General features: G+C 45.1%; 1 long non-coding RNA gene across 3 annotated transcripts in view; it reads left to right on the top strand.

Annotated features, from left to right (window-relative positions):
- The first annotated feature begins 5,005 nt into the window (after nt 1-5,005).
- The window catches only part of LOC138510157 (uncharacterized), a 169,127-nt gene continuing 155,134 nt past the window's right edge, over nt 5,006-18,998 (top strand). For 2 of the 3 annotated variants that reach the window (XR_011280332.1, XR_011280331.1), the window contains exon 1: nt 5,006-5,090. This is a non-coding gene — a long non-coding RNA (uncharacterized lncRNA). Of the gene's footprint in view, nt 5,091-5,386; nt 5,472-18,998 lie in introns of those variants that run through there. The other variant, XR_011280333.1, reaches the window with a different exon arrangement.

The raw sequence follows: 18,998 nt of genomic DNA, 5'->3' as shown, positions 1-18,998 counted from the left end.
AAAGAACTTTATTTTGGAGTCATTTAACTTTTGACAAGTTAGCTTTTGAGTTACCCATAAGTAGTACATTGCAATGGTGTAGTTTAGAGAGTATCAGGGCTCTAGCAAGAGTGATGCAACAGTTGCTCGGTGAGAGGAACTGCCTACTCAGCGCCAGAGTCTGGCTGTGTAGACCGTTGATAATGATAGTGCGTTGATTTGTTTGTTCATAGAGAGGTCACCTTCAAGATGAACTCCTAATGTCTTTATTTGCTTAGAGGCCAGGATGGGTGTGCCATCAATGCAGAAGGAGGAGAATGTGGAATCGAGGATTTTCATCCGGTGTGGTGAGCCAAAGACGAGGAGCTCACTTTTCTCATCGTTTAGGCAGAGGTTGTGGGTGGACATTCAGTTTTGAATGGTACTATAGGCTGTATCAAGTTTAGTGGTATCCGTGACATGATTAACTGAGAGCAGGACTAGAATTTGAGTGCCGTCCGTGAAGTTGTTGGAAATGATACCACTGGCATCAAGTAAATCGAAGAGGTTTTTTTGTATGTGTTATATAGGGTGGGCAAAAGGCAAGAACTTTCGGAAACACCTAATGTTGCTGGGATGCCATTGGCTGCCGAATCACCTAAGGCCACTTGTGTGGTCCTTCCACTAAAAAATGATTGCATCCAGGCTGAGCCTTTATGGGAGAAATGGAGGTGCTGGTTGGGGTGCTGGCAGAGGATATTATGATTAACCAAGGAAAAGGCCGCGGATAAATTGAGTAGCAGGAGGATGGCTATATCGCCAGAGTCAATGATAGTATCCATCTCTATTTTTAAATCTAACAGTGTGGTTTCTGTGCTGTGCTTAGGACGGAGACCAGATTGTCATATCCCTAGCAGGTGCTTGTTTTCTAGAAATTGCTGGACTTGGGCATAAGCTATTCCAGGATTTTTAGTAAAAATGGGACAGAAGTGATGGGGCGTAAATTCTTCAGGATCAAGGATTGTTTTTTTTTTTTTTTTTAGTAGTTGTGTGAACATGGTTGTTTTGATGTAGGAGGGCACTATACTTGTTGCAAACGAGGCATTGGCGAACACAGTGATGATGGAGGAGAGTGAAGGCGAGCAGTGCTTCGCGATATGGGCTGGGCAAGAGTCGACTTTGCAATTACATGGTTTAAGTGCTCTGATGGTTGCTGCTAGTTGATCCAGTGTAACAGGAGAGAAAGTGAACAGAGTGGTGTTCGGTGGGGGTGCCTCTTTTGGAGGGCTGACCAAGTGTGACACTGGAGGTTAATTGTCGAGGATCATCTTTTTGTCATTGATCTTGATAAGGGACTCAATTTTGTGAGAAAGGGCATCCTGAATTGTGATGCATGAAGCTTTGTCAGCTCGTGTGCTGGTGATTGGGGCGGTGGGTGTTTCCAACTCACGCAGGATAGCAAATACTTCTTTGCTGTTGGAGTTGGCATTGGAGATTCTGTCATTAAGGCTATCAGCTTTAGCCTTGACAACCTCTTTTTTGTATTTGGGGGCCAGGGTGGTAAGGTATGATATGGCATTCATAGCACACCTATACACAAGTGTTTAGGTTCTCGCAATTTGTGGGGGAGGTTTTTTTCGCAGAGGTGTTCAAGGGATCTTTTATCCCTTCTTAGGAGTATTAGCTCTTTGGCGAACCAGGAGCCATTGGCTTTGGTTTTTTAGTTGGATCGGTGCATTTATTTATATATTTATTTATTTTAATTTTCTAACGCGCCACTCACCCGTAGGTCTCAGGGTGCACATAAAACACAAAATACAAAGAACAAACAAAATCACAAAAAGACAAACTTAGAAGAAGCAATGGATTGTCAAGGTAGTTGTATTAAGTCATGTTAAAAAGTTGTCTTTATTTTTATTATTGAAGTATTTGAAGGAACTTGTCTTTCTCGTGTCAAGAGGGAGTGTGTTCCATGCTTTTGGAGCTTGAAAGTCCAATTAGGTACTGCCAAAACCTTTTAGTTTGTATTTTGGTTGCTGGAGCCTAGCCTTGTCAGCCGAGCGGAGTGCTCGACCGGGCTGGTATACCTTAGTGCTTTTGCAGAGGTATGCAGGGCTTGAGAATTCAGGCATTTATAGCTAAGTGTCAGGACGTTATGGGTGACCCGATGTTTCACCGGAAGCCAGTGAAGCTCCCCCTTGCTTGAGTGATATGTTCACATCTGGCTAGGTGTTGCCCTAGCCCGGACAGCCCGGTGTTGGGTCACCTGGAGTGCTGCTAGATTAGCCTGGGAGGTGCAAAGAGGAGACTGTTACCATAGTCCAGGCGTGAGTACACAAGTGCTGAGGCAAGGAGAGCCATGTAGTCGGGTGACAAGAAAGGCCGGATGTAACTCAGAGGTTTATTAATGTAGCAACAGGATGCTCGTAGGTGAGCTACGTGGGGCTTCATGGATAGTTCAGTGCCAAGCGAGACCCCAAGGGTCTGGACGCTCTTAGCAAATGGGATGATGGATCCAGCTATATCAAAAGTTTTCAAATTCAACAGATAGTTTCATTAGACACTGCCCGGTGGCAACAATCAAGAGCTCTGTCTTGTCTTTATTCAGGACTAATGCGTTGGTTGCCATCCAACCTTGGATGGCCCCATGGACCCTATTGACAGTCGTTGTGTCTTGTGCGTAGACTCCCGAAAGCTTCAGGACCACCTGGGTGTCATCAGCGTAGTTAGCATATCGTACACCCAGGTCGTCAAGTAGTGTCAGGAAGGAAAGAATGTAAATATTAGAAAGAGTTGGTGAAATACATAACAGCTGTGGTAGCCCGTAGGTGATTGCCTTGGGAGTGGAAGCGACATTACCCACGGTAACTCTAGCATTATGGGGTACCAAAAAGGAGGCAATCCATTGGGTAGCCATCTCCGAGAAGCCTGCCACCTCCTGCAGCCGTTTGACCAAAAGGCAGTGATCCACAAGAAGAGGTCGAGCAGCATCAACATGGTGGGGTGGCCATTGTCCACTATAAGGGAGAGATTGGATTTCAGATCTATAAGGGCTGTCTACGTACCATGTCTGGCTCGAAAGCCAGATTGGTGATTGCCAAGAATGTTATGTTCCTCGATGTAACTCTGTTGAAAGTATTGTATTGCCCAGTTACACTACAACTCCAGAGAGGGGACATTTGTAATAGGGCGGTAGTTCCCTGCTTCAAAGGGATCAAGGCTGCTTTTTTTTTTTTTTAGAAGTGCCGTAATCCAGGCCTCCTTCAAAAATAGGGGGACCAAACCTTCGGCAAAGGATAGATTCATGAGCTTGGTAACTGAGGGAACCAAAATGAGTGAACAATCCTTAAATACCCTGGAGGGGCAAATATTTCCTCGACAGGTAGTAGGTTTTCGGGAGGTTATAATTTGCAAGATATCCACCCCCGAACAGGGCGAGAGGATGAAGTCATCAACTTTGTGACCTGGAATCGGCTTGTGGCTAGGGCCGGGTTGGATATGTCCACCCTGGGAGATGGAAAATAATTCCTAGCAACATCAATGGGCCTCCTGATGCCTACACATTTTTTGTTTGAATTCATTATGAATTAACTGGCACCAATGTGCGTCCTCAGTTGGAGTAGGTCCCACTGCTGATTTGCCCTAAAATTCCTTTAGAATTGTGAAAAGCTCCTTCAAACACGACTTAGCATGATGAATCCTGTTATTATAGGTAGTAGTTTTAGCGGCTAAGGTGCCCTGCTTGAGTTTTTGTGCAGCTTGTTTGTATGAAGCCAGCGTGAGTGGCAAAGGTTTTTTTCACAGCATTCTTTCATCTGCTCTTTTGGAGTGTTTCCACTCCAATATGTCATTGTTAAACCATCCATTCATGGAAGCAGCTGGTTTAACCACTTTATCCTGCAGGGAGGGCAAGAAGATAAATTGTGGTGGTCAAAGTTTCCACTAGGAAGGATGCCAATTCGGAAACATTGACGAAACTCTCGAGCCCAATGAGTTTAGTCTTGAGAATGGGTAAGCAATTCTCGGCTGTAATCTTTTTTAAATTTCTTGAAATCGTAGTGTGGTTGGAGCTCGTACTGGACCTGGTGGGAGGGACAAGGGGATGGACAAGAGATGTTATCAGAAAATGGTCTGACAAGGACATGGTCGTGCACAAATGTCCGACACCAGTAGGACGTGGCCTGCTGAGTGTGTGGGTTAATTTACAAGCTGTGAGCACTCTGACTCCTAGAGCTGCTGATAAAGAGGTGGCCACTTTGTCCAGCGGGTCATTGGCCCAAAGACTGAAATCACCACAAATGATGACAGGGGTTTTAGCTTTCGTGACTGTGTTAAGAACCCCAATGAATTGTTCCTAAAAGGAGGGCATTGTTCTCTGTGGCCAGTATAGGGCCAGGATGGCTATGAACACTTTATGATTTAATTTGATTTTGAGTGCCAAACACTCGCAATCATCCGGTGCCTTACATGAAAGTACATGACTGTTGAAATGTTTGTTGTAGAAAATCGCAATCCCCCACCCCTTTTACTCTACCTATCGCATTGGTGGAAATCGAGCTGAAGATGCTATTGTGGCTTCAGAGGGTATAGACTCACTAAGCCAGGTTTTGGTCACTATCAGGAAGTCAGGGACTTCGTGGGATAGAAGGTCCTCAATTTCAGTTCCATTAGACATGAGGGATCTAGTGTTGAGGAGGAAAAGACTAAGTGGTCCACCTTGCGGATATTGCTTAGGCTTGTTCGCTGCAGACTGCACCTGGGTGGTGGCGACAGCCCTAATGAGCTGGATTATCGGCCTGATGGTCATCTCGTGTATATAGCAAGAAGGGTGTTTGCCAGAACTAATGTGAGAACAGTAAAGTAAATTAAACCTGAAGGAAAACATGAATTACAGGAGAGTGGTATAGAGTCGTCCTTGGAGCTCCCTGGACGCTAACTGGCGCCAACCGGCCTCTTCAAACACGCTGGCGCTAGGGCGCCGGCGCTAATGCGCCACCGACGGGATGAAGGAGGCTGGGGTACCTGGGAAATGTAGTTTCCTGAACTACCAACAACAAGAGCGGTTTCACTCGATGAGGAGGCTGCTGCAAGACTGAAGAAGGCAGCTCGTGATAAAAGCACAGAATGTTAAAGTAAGTACAAATGTACAATGCGACCAACAGCTGAGCACACTGCCACAATCTGAGAAAAAACGCAGCACACGGCTAAGGCAGTCCTTACTGCTTGGCTATGGGTGCAGACTGGCAGATAAAATTACACCACGAAAAATGAAAGCGCACACACTGATACACACACAAAAGGGCACTTAGTACCTAGATGCTTAAATGGTATGGCGCCAACCGCCCCCTCCAAATGCACTGGCGCTAACGCGCCGCCGATGGGTTGAAGTAGGCCGGGGGTGCCTGGGAAATGTAGTTTCCTGGAACTACCAACAACGAGAGCGGCTTCGCTTGATGAGGAGGCTTCTGCAAGATTGAAGAAAGAGGCTTGCGATGAAGGCATGGAATGTTAAAGTAAGTGAGCACAAATGTACAATGCGACCAACAACTGAGCACACTAACACAATGTGAGAAAACCCGCAGGACATGGCTAATGCAGTCCTTACTGCTTGGCTATATATGCAGACTTGCAGATAAACTTACACCACGATAAATGAAAGCAGACACACTCACACACACATGTCTATCAATGGCCTGTTATAGGCATGTGTCATGTTGGGAGGCCAGGTCCTGGACTGGTGGTTCTAGGGTAATACATAGGTGGTGAGCACGTGAGAAGGGATGATTTTAAGTCCTTGTGTGTCAGTTTGTAGGTGTTACAGACTAGTCTGGGGCTCAGTGGCATAGGCAGGGTTTGTGGAGTATGGTAAGAGAGAGGGTGAAATGTATGATGAGGTGGTCAGGCCACGTTAACGGCCCAGGCCAATGTTAACGCGTGCATTGGTGGAGAGTATCCAATGCAAGATGCGTCGTTTGGAGTGAGTCAGGGTGGTGACAGATTGGGTGAAGCACATGTCATTCATGACGTTAGAGAAGGCTGTTGCCTGGGTGTTGGTTGCATCATCATATCCAAGGTTGATATCTCCCAGAATGATGCATTTCGTTGCAGGTTTCAGAAAGGGGGTAACCACAAGAGGGATGCCAAGCTCTGGGTGACTTGGCCTGTTGGGTTGCCTGTACTGCAAAAGCACATTGAACGTTGTTTGTGGGTCTGTGCTCAGCTTGAGGAGTACTATTTCATATCCGAGGGTGGGGGGCAAGGGACAGGTCCTGATTTGTAGCAAAGCTTTTGCTTTGAGGGCAACTGCCTCTCCTATGGCGACTGAACGGTTAGCTCTGTAGAGTGTGTATTTGGGGGGGATGGCTAGGGATAGAAGTGGTACCGAGTCCTCTTTGTGGAGCCATGATTCTGTGATAGCTAGCATATCGAGTTGCGGATTTTGACTGAATGGGCACCTAGTGATTTAGCATTGATGAGGGCATACTTGAGCGAGTCCATCGAGTACAAGTTGGTGGGGGTGCTTGAGTGTGCTGAAGGTTGTGTCATGGGTGCATAGGTGGGTGTGTGGCGAGAGTGGACTGGTCCTGGGTGTGATCTCAGGGCTTCTTGGTGTTGGTATGAGTGAGGTGGTAAGACTGGTGTGTTTTCTGGAATACAATCTGTGGAAACAAGGTTCACCTAAGCACGGAACATGATCAAAAAACATACGCGCCCGTATGCCGCTGGGCCTGGTTGCGCTTTATAAATAAACGAAATACAAAATACAAAAATGGGCTTGATTGGCCTGCGACTGTGGTGTTAGTGGGCAGTGGTGCCAGCTGAGTGCTGCCTACCATGTCATGGTGAGAGGCGGGCGGTTGCGGGAAATTGTTGTGCACTTAAGTTTGCGAGGAACCTTTGAATAAGTGTTTACTAGTGATAGGGCACTGATTGTCAGAGGGTCTTGTGCGAGAGCTTGGCAGTCTCTGGATCAAGGGTGGGTTGTTAGTGCCTTACACTTGGGTTAACACGTTGCATTCCACTGCTATCCATTTCAGGATGGGTAGGAAGGGGGAAGGAGATGGAGGGTGAGACGTCCTTGGGTGTATGTTCTGGTGGGGTGTATGGTATCCGGGAGTTGACTATGTAGACTTGCATAGATGCTTAGTTATGGACACCAGATTGAAGTTGGTGCAGTTTATACCTACTGTGGTGTGCAGTCACAGTGCTAAAGAATCACTTTCTGGGAAGGTGGGGGGCATGGTCAACTTGGTTAATTATAACTGAGGGATTATGGAATACTGTGTGCATTATAAGTTTGGGGAAAACGGGGTGGGACACAAGGTAATTTAAAAGTGGGTTCCCTCTGTAGAAGTTGGAACCTCAAAAGTAAGGAAACCGATGAGAAAGAGTGGGGCTAGAGGTGATGAAGATTACCGGTGTAATCAGAGCATCACACAAATCAGAGCATAAGGTGTATGCTACTCTGGGCCCCTTTTAGCAATTTTAATTTTGTAAATTTGGCCCTCTGGGTTTAGTGTTTTTTCTTATTTCCCAAATATTTTATGAAATATAGTTGATGTATTAAAAATACTTTCACTGATGCTGACTGTTCAGTTAAAAAGATTGCAAAATTGTTAACTATCCTGTGCATTAAGGATCTGACTCATGTCTGCCTTTAAAAACTGAAAAACAAACTTCAGTGTTATACTGGCTTTACTGGGAGAGCAATGCAGAAAGCCCTGAACCACACTTTTAGCAGCCTGCCGCTTTAACCTTCACCCTCTTTCCATTCCCATTCAAAGGAGCTGCCTGTTTTATGTAAGTATTACCAAAGTTCAAACAAAATATATAAGTAAGCAGATAGTGAATTGGTGAATTTTTCATTTTTGGGTGACTAATGCATATAGCGTGAATCACATGCTCTTTGATGTCGAAATAGTGCGTCATAGCGGAAGCTCTTATACACTGACAGGAATTTCATAGAAGCTGGCACTACTGTGTAAGCTGGGGAGAGGGTTTTTGAATATTGCTTATAAGAGCTTCTTGTTTGTATGATCCGTGATGTATTGATATATTCCCACATTTGTGCGGAACATAACGGTTTGGTTAAACAACGTATTAATGAGGCTCCCGATCCACAATCAGCTGCTCTGTGATGTAGAGTGGAAGATGCATTGGACCACTGCACCTTAACTAAAACTGTTTTTTAACTAGGCCTTTTTGGAATGGTAGATTACACTTGAAAATGTTATAATTACTTCTTTGTGTCAGCGCACTGATAGTGTTTATATTTAGTGTGAGTTTTCTTTGTGTGTAAAAACGCTGAGCTGCAGTTCTTAACTGTACGTCATATCTAATGAATCACTTCATTATATTACAGCAACGTATTTTTACTGTATGTGTTTTAACTTTAAACAGTGACTTGTAATGCACCAATGCTTTATAGTGAAAGCATCACTGTATGGCATTATAGGATAATCTTTCCACTTACAGTTTCTGCAAGATAGTGTAATTCACTGTACATGAAATTGCCCTTGGGGCAGATGCAAGCCCTCCGGATTAGCCCTTGAAGTCGCAGAAATTTAGTAATGAAGTGCAGCTTGCATCTTATTGTTTGACCTCTAAACTTCAGAGTGCAAATAAAGCAGGACTCGATTTAAAACCACTTGACATAAGTTATTTGTTTATACGTTTATTTTCATGCATTAAATCGGTACAAAATCAACAAACCAAAAGAAACAAAGCATATCCTTCAAAGTAGACCATTGTATCATTCAAAAAGCAATATCCGTGTATCAGCGCAGCGTGGCTTTAAATGACACCAAGCACTTACCTGCATACAAAAATCATTCAACAAATTTGATATTAATTTGATGTAGTTATAAAACTGCATTATGGTAGGTTGACATGGAATACCGTATTGATTAAAGTAAAGTGCAAACTAATACAATCTTGATTCATAAAACCTTCAAAGAATATGACCAATCACTATAAAAGTAGATTTAGACAGGAAAAGAGTACTCCTCAAATCTCATTAGTGTGTTTTACGACAACAGTGTCATTTGGTGCTGTATGTAAAGCACTACGTGGTAGACATTATGACTAGGGGGTGTACCAAATAGTAGATTTCAGTATTCGGCCAAATACTGAATTGTAGGACAAGTATTCGGTCGTAGCCAAATACTTTTCTTTTCAATAAATAAAGTTATGTAGACAAGAAAAACACTTTGCAAATTAAAAACACACTTTAAAATAAATACGTAAATCCATTCTTTATTGCATTTCTCTTCATTGTTGTGTACAGAAGATGTTTGTGTACACCATAAATGGAATACGTTATCAGAAAATAAACAGTTCATTAACAGCACAGTTTGTATTTTGTGCATTCATGGGTGTTGCTGGTTGGGAAAGGCCCAAGTGACTAAGACTAGCCCAAAAGTATAGTATGCATGTATACAATTACTGTGAAGGGGGACTGGGATGCGTCTACTTATACATTCAAATGTTCCTTTTGGGCCTGCCCATTTATAACTTTCTGGCTCCAGCAAGGCCCTGAAACACAAAAGGAGAGATTACATCAATTAGCACTCTGCTGACTGCTGAATTGCTACTGAATAGAAACCTTTGGGATGCTAAAGCCATGCGTTCTACCTGTGTACTGATTGGAGACATTTGAAAAATGTCTCTTCATTAATAGTTAGTATTTCTCTTTGTTTTGCAGGTGGGGTATGTTTGTGGTATTTTGGGGCATGGTAAAAGACACCAAACAAAAATATACAGTGACTGCAGAGTCCTCTAGGATTGTCAGCCGACCATATAGGAAAGGAACAGTGCTGATTTTCAGATCTTTAATTGGAATGTGCATGTTTATTTTACATATATGCTTCACTTGTACATCCATTAGGTCTAATGCTTCTAAAGTGTAAACTTGTATCTCTTCATCTTAATTACACAAATATCCCACTTTTTAACTCTCTAGGGCTGGGAGGAATATTTCTGCTTCCACAGACAGGGCCATTTTGGTTAAAATATGTTTTTCTAAAACTCTCAATCTATTGGATAGCCAGATTCTTTAGTAACATCCGTCACTTTTACCCACTACAAAGAAACTCATTTTGGCAGCATGAGAATGTTGGAGGGCAGGAATTGTAACCTTTGTTTCGATATTAAGCACATCTCTACTGCAGGCACACTTCCCACGGAGTTACTTGCTTTATAACCTTGGCGTGCAGGTTGAATACAGTTCTTTGATGCAGGCACACTACCTCATGAGCTATTTTACTCAGGGTGTGGAACTTCCTGGGATCTCTGACACATTTATATTAATTCACTTAATGATATTACTTGGATTGGGAATTGGTGACATTGGAACCTGTAACCTTCATATTACTCCCACAGGCCAGCAGCAAATCAATAAACCTCAAAAGGAAATACAAATTTCCAATAGTGACTTTGTAAGCTAATGTTTGGCTCAATGGTTTTCAAAGGAAAAATACAGGGGAGACCAGAGACATCTGATTGCACATTCGAAATGTTGGGTATATTGCTTCAGTTCACCCCTTCCCAACAAACCACCAGATTAAAGTCCGTTTGTCCAGTACATGAAAGGCTCAGATGGTTTGCACTTTCACACCTCTGCTCTGCCTGTAATCAATCACAAAATTGACAGCAGCATTCTTTAATGGATAAACATGCTATGCCTGAATGGTTCCAGGCATGCAGTGAAAGCAGTTCTTAATGGATTTTATAGGGTAATCTTTTCGCCTTCAAGTGATATCTAGTTAAGTATTCGGCCAAAGCCGAATTTCTAATTTTCAACCGGTATTTGGCCAAATACTAACCCGAAGCCGAAATTCGGTACACCCCTGAATATGACAAGATGGTGTTGGAAAGCACTGGTTATTGTTCAATGTAGCAAGTAGCACCTTGTGATCTCTGGCAAATTTGGGATACTCTGAGTTCTTGAATGCATGGAGAGGGGCGTCGATGTCCCCTGCCTGTCCCAGAGAGTGTGTGTGGGGCGAGGAGTGCAGGCTTGTCAAATGTGGGCTCTAGGTGACAGTGGCCCTTTAAAAAGGAAGTCAGATTAAGACAATCAGGCCACCTGCCCAGAAGACCAGACTGTGTGACCCTTTTGCAATGTGTCTTCAGAGTTTCTTCGAGCTAGGCTTACATGCAGGTCTACAGAGTATGCAAAGAACAAGCAAGTAAGAAACAGAAAGCAAGTGGTGTGCTGAGCCACCTCATGAACTTTCTGTTAGAGCAAATTCTGGGGTTGGCAGATCCGTACCTAGACCTCCAGCTCGCAGAAGGCCCCAACTCCTTCCAATGTCCCAAAGGAAGTCGAGGTCCACACAAGGACTCCGTTTTATTATGACAACCAGGCAGGGATCACACGCATGGAGCAAAATCCAGTTCAGGCACATCTCGCCGATTTTTGGGCTCGCAGGCCATTTTTGTACATTTGTGATGTCACAATCAGCGTCAAGTACCAAAACCCATCCCTGAATCTAACGCCATTCCGGGTTGGCTCCCAGAGTGATAGGTCCACTATATGAAGTTATAGTGTACGTTGTTAGTAGTAGATATGGTGTCAGGTGGTGTACTTGGACCTCCCCTAAAAATTGTTACCTGGAAATTGTTACATTAGAAACCCCAATGATTGGCTGGGGATTCCCGCCGCCAGCCCCTATCCCTCAGTGTCCTCATTGGTCAGGCTGTGGGCCCCCAAGCATGGGACTACCATTGTTCCCAGCCCGCAAGATACCTGCTTACATACAGTGTGTATCAGCAGGGTGTGACTATGTGACAGTGTGTAACAATTGGGACTTTTACTAATGCCATGAGAGCGGTCCATTCCCAGGGCATGTTGTAGATGGATTGTTGCGATTTGTTGCAAGCTCAGTAGTTTCAGACGTGAGACGGCTGCGTCTTCCCAGCTTCCAGGTCTTGGCATCATGTCAGGTCGGCCGGATCACGTGTGAGGAGACCGCTGGTGAGGCTGAATTAATTCGATTTGATTTGTATTGTAGCTTGGGATATTCTCCCCTGTAGCTGAGCCCACTGTGGCGCGGTGATTGAGGAATGTCATTTGCAACATCGTGGCCTTGGCGGTGGCAGTCCCTGACAGGGCTATTCTGCTTGCATAGCAACTTGCAGCTTTGGGATTTCTGTGAGATGATTCTAGTGTGCTGGATTTGTCTGGGGTCTACTTCGGCTCCGGATATTCATTCGACGTAATTGTCCATAGGTTAAAGGCATGTCATGGTTGGTCAGGTCCCTTGAGTGATTCTGTCCATCCATATGGTTAATAGCGTGTAGCATCTGCAAGCATATACACAAGCTCTTCTGGCGTCTTGCGTTTCTGCTGTGCTGTAGTGAGCTTATGTGGCAAAATAATAAACATGCAGACAGTATGTGTATGTCACTGTCATCTAGCTCATAGAACAGTACGCGTATGTTCGTCGTGTGGATTGGTGTGCGAGTGTCCAGACTGTGCAGGTTGCATTTGTGCTTCCTGTCTAACGCGGCTATGTCGTCATGGCATCTCTAATGACCTGCAGCATGGCTTGCGGGAACGTCAATGGATTTGGTCCATATAATCATCTCCAGCTCGGTCTTTGTTGTCATTGCTTGGATTGGATAGAGCTCGTACCACCGCAGGGTTGTAGGGTCGGGTGGCTGGGTACCGTTCGTGATGCATGCTTATGCTGGGGGCGGTGGGATTCAGTGCAAACTCATTTGGTCGGTAGTTATTCTGTCGGCAATGCGTCTTCCGGTTGGGGGCCCCCAATATGAGGGACGGGACACACTGATTTTCCCTCTTCATTTCCGGCGTGTGTTTCAACGTGCATACCCATCAATGAGGGAACCAAAATGGCAGACCTTCCCCCTTTTAGGCTTAGGCTGCCCCTTGCAGACTAAAAAAAAAAGGTTTACAGCTGGTCTCAATATGAATTGCATGTGGAACCAGTCCTGCACTCCCAGTGATAATACTACACAGATCCAAACACTTGATTCAAGCCTGGGGTGTAGATAGATGCTTCTATAAAGTGGAAGGTGCCTGGGTTGTGAGAGTTTGGAGTAGAAGAGCAGAGTGCAGAACAGCAGAGCAGGGGATGGAGGTGTCGAAGAGACCGGACGGAGAGGAGAGATTGGAGGTGCAAGGGGCTGGAGGTAGAGGAGAGGTCACAAGTACAGAAGAGGTTGAAGGTGGTAAAGAGCTGCCAGGAAGTAGACATGGAAAGTAAAGGAGGGGGAGCAAGAGATGATTGAGGAAGTGCAAGAGGGAAGAAGGCAATAGCCAGAGGGGACTGTAGAGTTAGGGGTGAGTTGGAGGGAAGAGATGGGGCAAAGGAAACCTGGATGGATAAGAAGCAAAAGTGACATATTGGGAGAAGTGATACCAAGTGGGAAAGGAGGAGATGGTAGAGAGAATCAGGCAGAGTATAAGAATCCAGAGTATAAGAAGTGGGAGAAGGAATAAAATAAAGGTAGGGGGAAGGGGTTGAGAAGAAATGAAAGACTAGGAGTGGAGCAGCGTGGGGGCGCTCTTGAATACCCAGGGAGAGTGCCAGTGAGGATAAAACACAACTGAATCACACAGATTGTGTGGGACAGGTGGTAGAAAGAACAAGTCTGTGGTGGAACATCGAGGAAACTTATCCAGAGACAGCATCAGGGCCAGATGTGAGAATGGAGTACAGGCCCTTAGGCACAAGAATGTGTGAGGAGGAAAACAAGAGTGCGTGGGACATGTAGAGGTCTAAATTACTTGACAAGGGGGCAGGGCCAGCAGACCTCCAGAAATCTTCTCAAACTTAACTGGGCACTTTACCTATGGAAGAAGATGTGGCACTTGTTGACCCGTGGCACAGAACTGTAAAGCGGCTATCTAAAGTACGACTGCAACACTATTCGACTGTTGGAACCATCCACCTGCCCTGAAACTGTCATTTTCAAGGACTCGTCGACAAGAGGCTGAGTGATGCCAGGGAGAGACCCAAAAGACTGGTTAAAGAATAACATTAGTCTATTGTCAGCAAAGAGTTCACTTGTACCATTGTTTACATTTAAGGTGCCCCTAAATTGTACATAGTGACTAATACAATTCTGGAAACCTAATTCTATGTGTTGCATCCTTTGTTGAGAACACTTGGCTTCATTACAGAGAAAAGGGAAGAAATACACACTTGGAGATTATGGGGTTCAATACCGTCCAGCCTCGAGATCCCGGGCAAACACCACAGATCAGGGGTGTTACAAGGTCTGGAAAAGATCTGGGGCTATGCTAATGTCGAGACTGTTGAGACTCGGCACTAGCTAGCCTTTTGGTTGTAGCTCCTGAGCTTCTAGCCGGGGCTAGACCAAAAGATCTGGGACAATATGCCTCTCGGCCATCTCCCAACCTCCACCCCTAGCAACGACTCTACCATAGACAATGAGCTGTTGGGTTCCATAAGGAGAAATGGAAATCGAATCAATACAGAGAAAGAAACACTCATGACAACATATCCTTGTGATCTTTGGCAAGGAGCACATTCGGAGCTCCTCTTTTGCTCCTTTGAGGAAGGAAGGAAAGCAGTTGGCAACATTAGGAAATAGAAAGAGTAATGACAGTTCAGCCTTGTGAATATGGTCAAGTATTGCATCGTGAGGATTTGCTTTTCATGGGAGAAAAGGAAAGGTATCAGCAAGTGGATGTAAAGGGATTCAATGCTTTTCAATCTTGTGATCTTTGGCAAGCAGTATATTCAGAGATCTTTATTTTATTTTGCATTTATAAAGCGCACAGCAGCCCTCGGGCATAGTGGCGCTGTTACAAGAATACTTTCTTAGTTACATTGCAAGATCTTAGTTACATTACACGAGAACTTAGTTGCATTACAAGAATACTTAGTTTGGTTACAGGAGTACATAGTTGTGTTACACGAATACTTGGTTATGTTACAGGCGTATTTAGTTATATTGTAAGAATACTTTCTTCATTCATTTTAAGAGTACTTACTCATTACATTGGTGGAGCGATGAATGCAGGGCTACAGATATGCAATGGGGGGGGGGCAGGCTCTTATGTTCCTGGGTGGCTACTCATACATGTATTTACAGTTATAGGTTAGAGAGATGTCTAACGATGTGAAAGTGCAGAGTGCCTACCCCTGCGTTGAGGAGGCCGAGCACAAAGGTAAGCATGTCAGAGAGAGGCAATGTATGTGGGGCACATATAGCTTCATAGGTGGCCGTGAGGGGTATGGGCCCAATCACTCACTATACAAACTAAGGAATATACAGAGGTACGGTGCGTGCAACATTGGATCCTAGAGGTAAGAGATGGCCAGTTCTATTTAAAGTGCTTAGTGCTTACCAAGAGGTAGTTGCAGGGGCCGGAGGCTATGGTGGATGTCTCTGGGGCGTTCAATGCTCAGAAGGCTGATGGAGGAGCTACAGGCGCACAATGTTAGAGAGTTTGTAGTGTTGAAACAGCGTGTCTGGCAGACGGTGCACGGTGTCTCGGACTGGCTCAGACTGGGCCTTTTAGCACCGGGCCTTCTGGCAATTGGGCCGGCTTCCTCCTCCTGTGCAGGCACTCCGGGGAAGTAGCTGATGCTGGCCAATCAGCTGTTTTCGCGTCGTCAGAGGCGTAGGGGCGATGCAGCGGCCATTTTACAGGTCGTCATGGCAACAGAACACAAAGAACAATGGTGGCTCTCGCTGATGCCACGTGTGTGTGAGGAACAAGGCCCTCGCTGGTGGGTGCTCACGGGCACACAGTCTGCTGTGGCAGGAGGGGAGAAACATGGGTGAGGCACTGGGCTTGACTCCATGCCGTTGGTGTTTGTCTAGTGTGTTCAGGTCGATCAGCAGGGAGATCAGCTGAGAGGGCTCCTGCCCTCTCACGAGCAGTGCTCGAGGTCTGGAAATCTTATGTTCTAACCTTGGGGAAAAGGAAACTGCACAGTCAGTGCAGCTTTGTGGTCTTGGGCAAACATTCAATCTAAAGATCTTATGCTGCCTCCAAGGGCAGGAATGGGAGAAATCAGAACTAGAAAGTGAAGCATTATTGCATATCAGCTTTGTGAGCTTATGCAAACAGTATATTCCATTGATGCACAACATATCGTTCTTCAGATGTTTTGGCCTACAACTCCCATCAGCCCTAGCCAGGATAGTAGTTAGTGTTGAGGGCTCATGGGAGCCGAATGCCAACACATTTGCAGGGCTGCAGGTTGCCCACCCCTGATATACTCCACGCTCGTATGATCCATATTGAAACATGACACACTGTTCAGGAGCCTTTCATCATATGTGGGGTTCCTCGTTAACCTCACCCACCCTTTCTAATAACTTATACTTTTAATAGCTTCTCCTACCATCCCCTGGGCCTTGAGAGAGGCATTGCCTGGGGACTCAGGCCAGTCATTATGTCGCATACTGTGCCCCTTCTCTTTCCTCAGTATTGTAATTTAATATGGTCCATGGCACCCCCAGCCATACCTGCTATTTATATTATAAACGTGCACATTGCTGCTTAGTAGCAGTACATTGTTGAAAATAGGGCTCGAATAGTCTCCAGTAACTCCCTCCACTCAAGACTTGTAATCCAGTCTGCATGAAAATAGAATATGATTTTCACGACTATGGCAGCGTTGTCTAATCCAAGGAAAAGGGATCCAATTGTATGCAAATGACACGGCTGAATTCTGGAGCATACGGGTTATGTGCTGCTCAGGGAAATAATACAAATATGACTGCACAGAAATCTGGGAGATGGGCAAGCTGGTAGACATTAAAAGCTAGAAGCATTTGGAATTCTCAGGAAGGACAAATACACAAAAATAAACGTTTCAAAGCCAGTAGGTCTGATGTTGCAAATGTAGAGAGTAAGGCTTTTTTCTCTGGGAAGGGAGGGGGTTACATTTACAAGGCAACGCCTCTTGATTTACCAATGCTTGTCCAACTTCCCAACCCTCTACTCCCCCACACATATATTATTATTTAATCCAGTTTTACAGTAAGGCCATTTTAGGCTCCTATTGATTGGGATTTCATGCCAGCAACAGCCTATCCCAGACGGTGAGCCGGGTCTCATTTTCAAAGTTTGTGCCACATAGGAATCTTGCCCAACCCCCAGTATCCACAAGATACAAAAATCAAATTGGAAACGACTGAGCCTAAACCGCACAGAATAAAACAACCTGGCTTATTCTGCATTGGATTCTGTTGGGTGTCCACAAAACTCATTGTTTGATTATGTTCCAGGGGACCTTGTTCACCACAATGGCCCCCGCCACCGGGCTGAGGGTGGATGGGGCAAGCATCACATGGACCCCCTAGCCCAGTAAAATGTTTTCTGCCTGGCCTTCAAGTCACAAATGACCCGGAGCATGTAGGAAAACATTGTCTCATTTAACTGACATGGGGAGGTGAGATTACTCTCAGGGAACCAATTGGCCCCCTTATTACAGATCTTTTGAAATATCTATTACCCCCTTAGGCAGATAGATAATGTTAGGCAGGGACGGCCTGAGGGCCTTTCAACCTTTTCAAATTAAATGGCCCTCGAGTCTAGAAACTTCCCCGATATTGCCAGTCAGCAGTCTAATAACACAGCAATATAGTCCTTGATATATTGCTTACATTCTGGGGCTTACAGAGTGTGCTTTGCAGCGCTTGCCTTACAAGCTGTGTTTGCTGAGCCCGTCCAGCCGTCCCTTCTGATGTGGCAGGAATATAATGCTATGCTATGCTAGACTATGTTATGCAATGCTATATTACAGTATGCTGTGTTATGCTATCAATGCTATAATTTGGCATGCTACATTAGGCTCTCCCATACAGCTAGGCCTCAGACCCTCCAGGTCACCCCCCTCTGCCTCCATCTGCACGCAGCACCCTGCACATGCCCAAAACCCCTACTGTGGCAGATGACACAGCTAACCTTCTCTTCCACATATTCTCTACAAGTATAGCATTAGCACCATGTATGGGAGATAACCGTGGGGTTTCTGCGAATGCCGTTTATCCATAATACAACACGATGTCCCTGCAGGGCTGTGTTACAAGGTCACAAGTGAGTTGTCTGCAGTTCTTGAAACATGTCTGCAATGTCATGCCAGGTTACACCCTCCCATTGTGAAAGTGCTAGAATATATTATTTATTTTTGCATTTATTTCAGCGCACAAAGTCCTGAGGCATTTAGGCGCTAGTTACAGAAAGTGCAAGGCAAATTGGTGAAGTGCAAGAATACGCATATGGTTACAGGCGTAAAATAGTGTGTGTACACAAACTGGCAAAGCCTCATCTCATGTTACAGCGGGCTACCTGAGGGAGTATAAGAGTCAAGCAGGTACAATCACACCGACTGGCAAAGCCACAGCTCATGTTACAGGGGGGCTATATCAGGCAGCATATGAGTCAAATAGGTACAATTACACAGACTGGCAAAGCCACACCTCATGTTACACAGGCTACATCAGGCAGCATAAAAGTGAAATAGGTGCGATTATGCCGACTTGCAAAGCCACACCTCAAGGAGTGAGGGGCACAGTCAATCAAGTTGCCACACAGTTGGGGTTCTGCAGGTAAGTGAGCAATAAGCAGTGGGCATGGTGGGAAGGTCTCACCCATATGAAGGGCACTCAAAGGCACTCTAAAGCACAAAAACAAAAAATGGCTGCACAGGTGTGAAAGCACATAGATTAGAATTTTTAAAATTGGCACTTTAAGCACAAAAACGAAAATGGCTGCACAGGTGTGAAAGCATCTTGATTTGAATTTTTAAACAAGACACTTAAGGCATGCATAACATGCTGGTGATGTTGCGGGTGGACAGGGAGCTACAGATGGGAAGAGGGGAAAAAGCATGCAGCCATAAGAACAGGGGTAGTGTCCAAAAATGCAAAAATGGAGGATGGAAAGTTGTGGCTCAAGGCTTCTTACCAAGGCCAGTGGAAGCTCTATGGATCCATCAGTATTGAAAGTCTGGGGAAGAGTTGTACAGCGAGGTATTCTGACAGGGGCCTTTGTGTGGGCCTTAGTACTTGAGGCCGGCTTCCTC

Source organism: Ambystoma mexicanum, chromosome 6p (assembly GCF_040938575.1).
Source record: "Ambystoma mexicanum isolate Mex_15411 chromosome 6p, UKY_AmexF1_1, whole genome shotgun sequence".
NCBI lineage: Eukaryota > Metazoa > Chordata > Amphibia > Caudata > Ambystomatidae > Ambystoma > Ambystoma mexicanum.
Note: the sequence above shows the minus strand (reverse complement) of the source record. Positions and strands in the feature narration are given on the sequence as shown.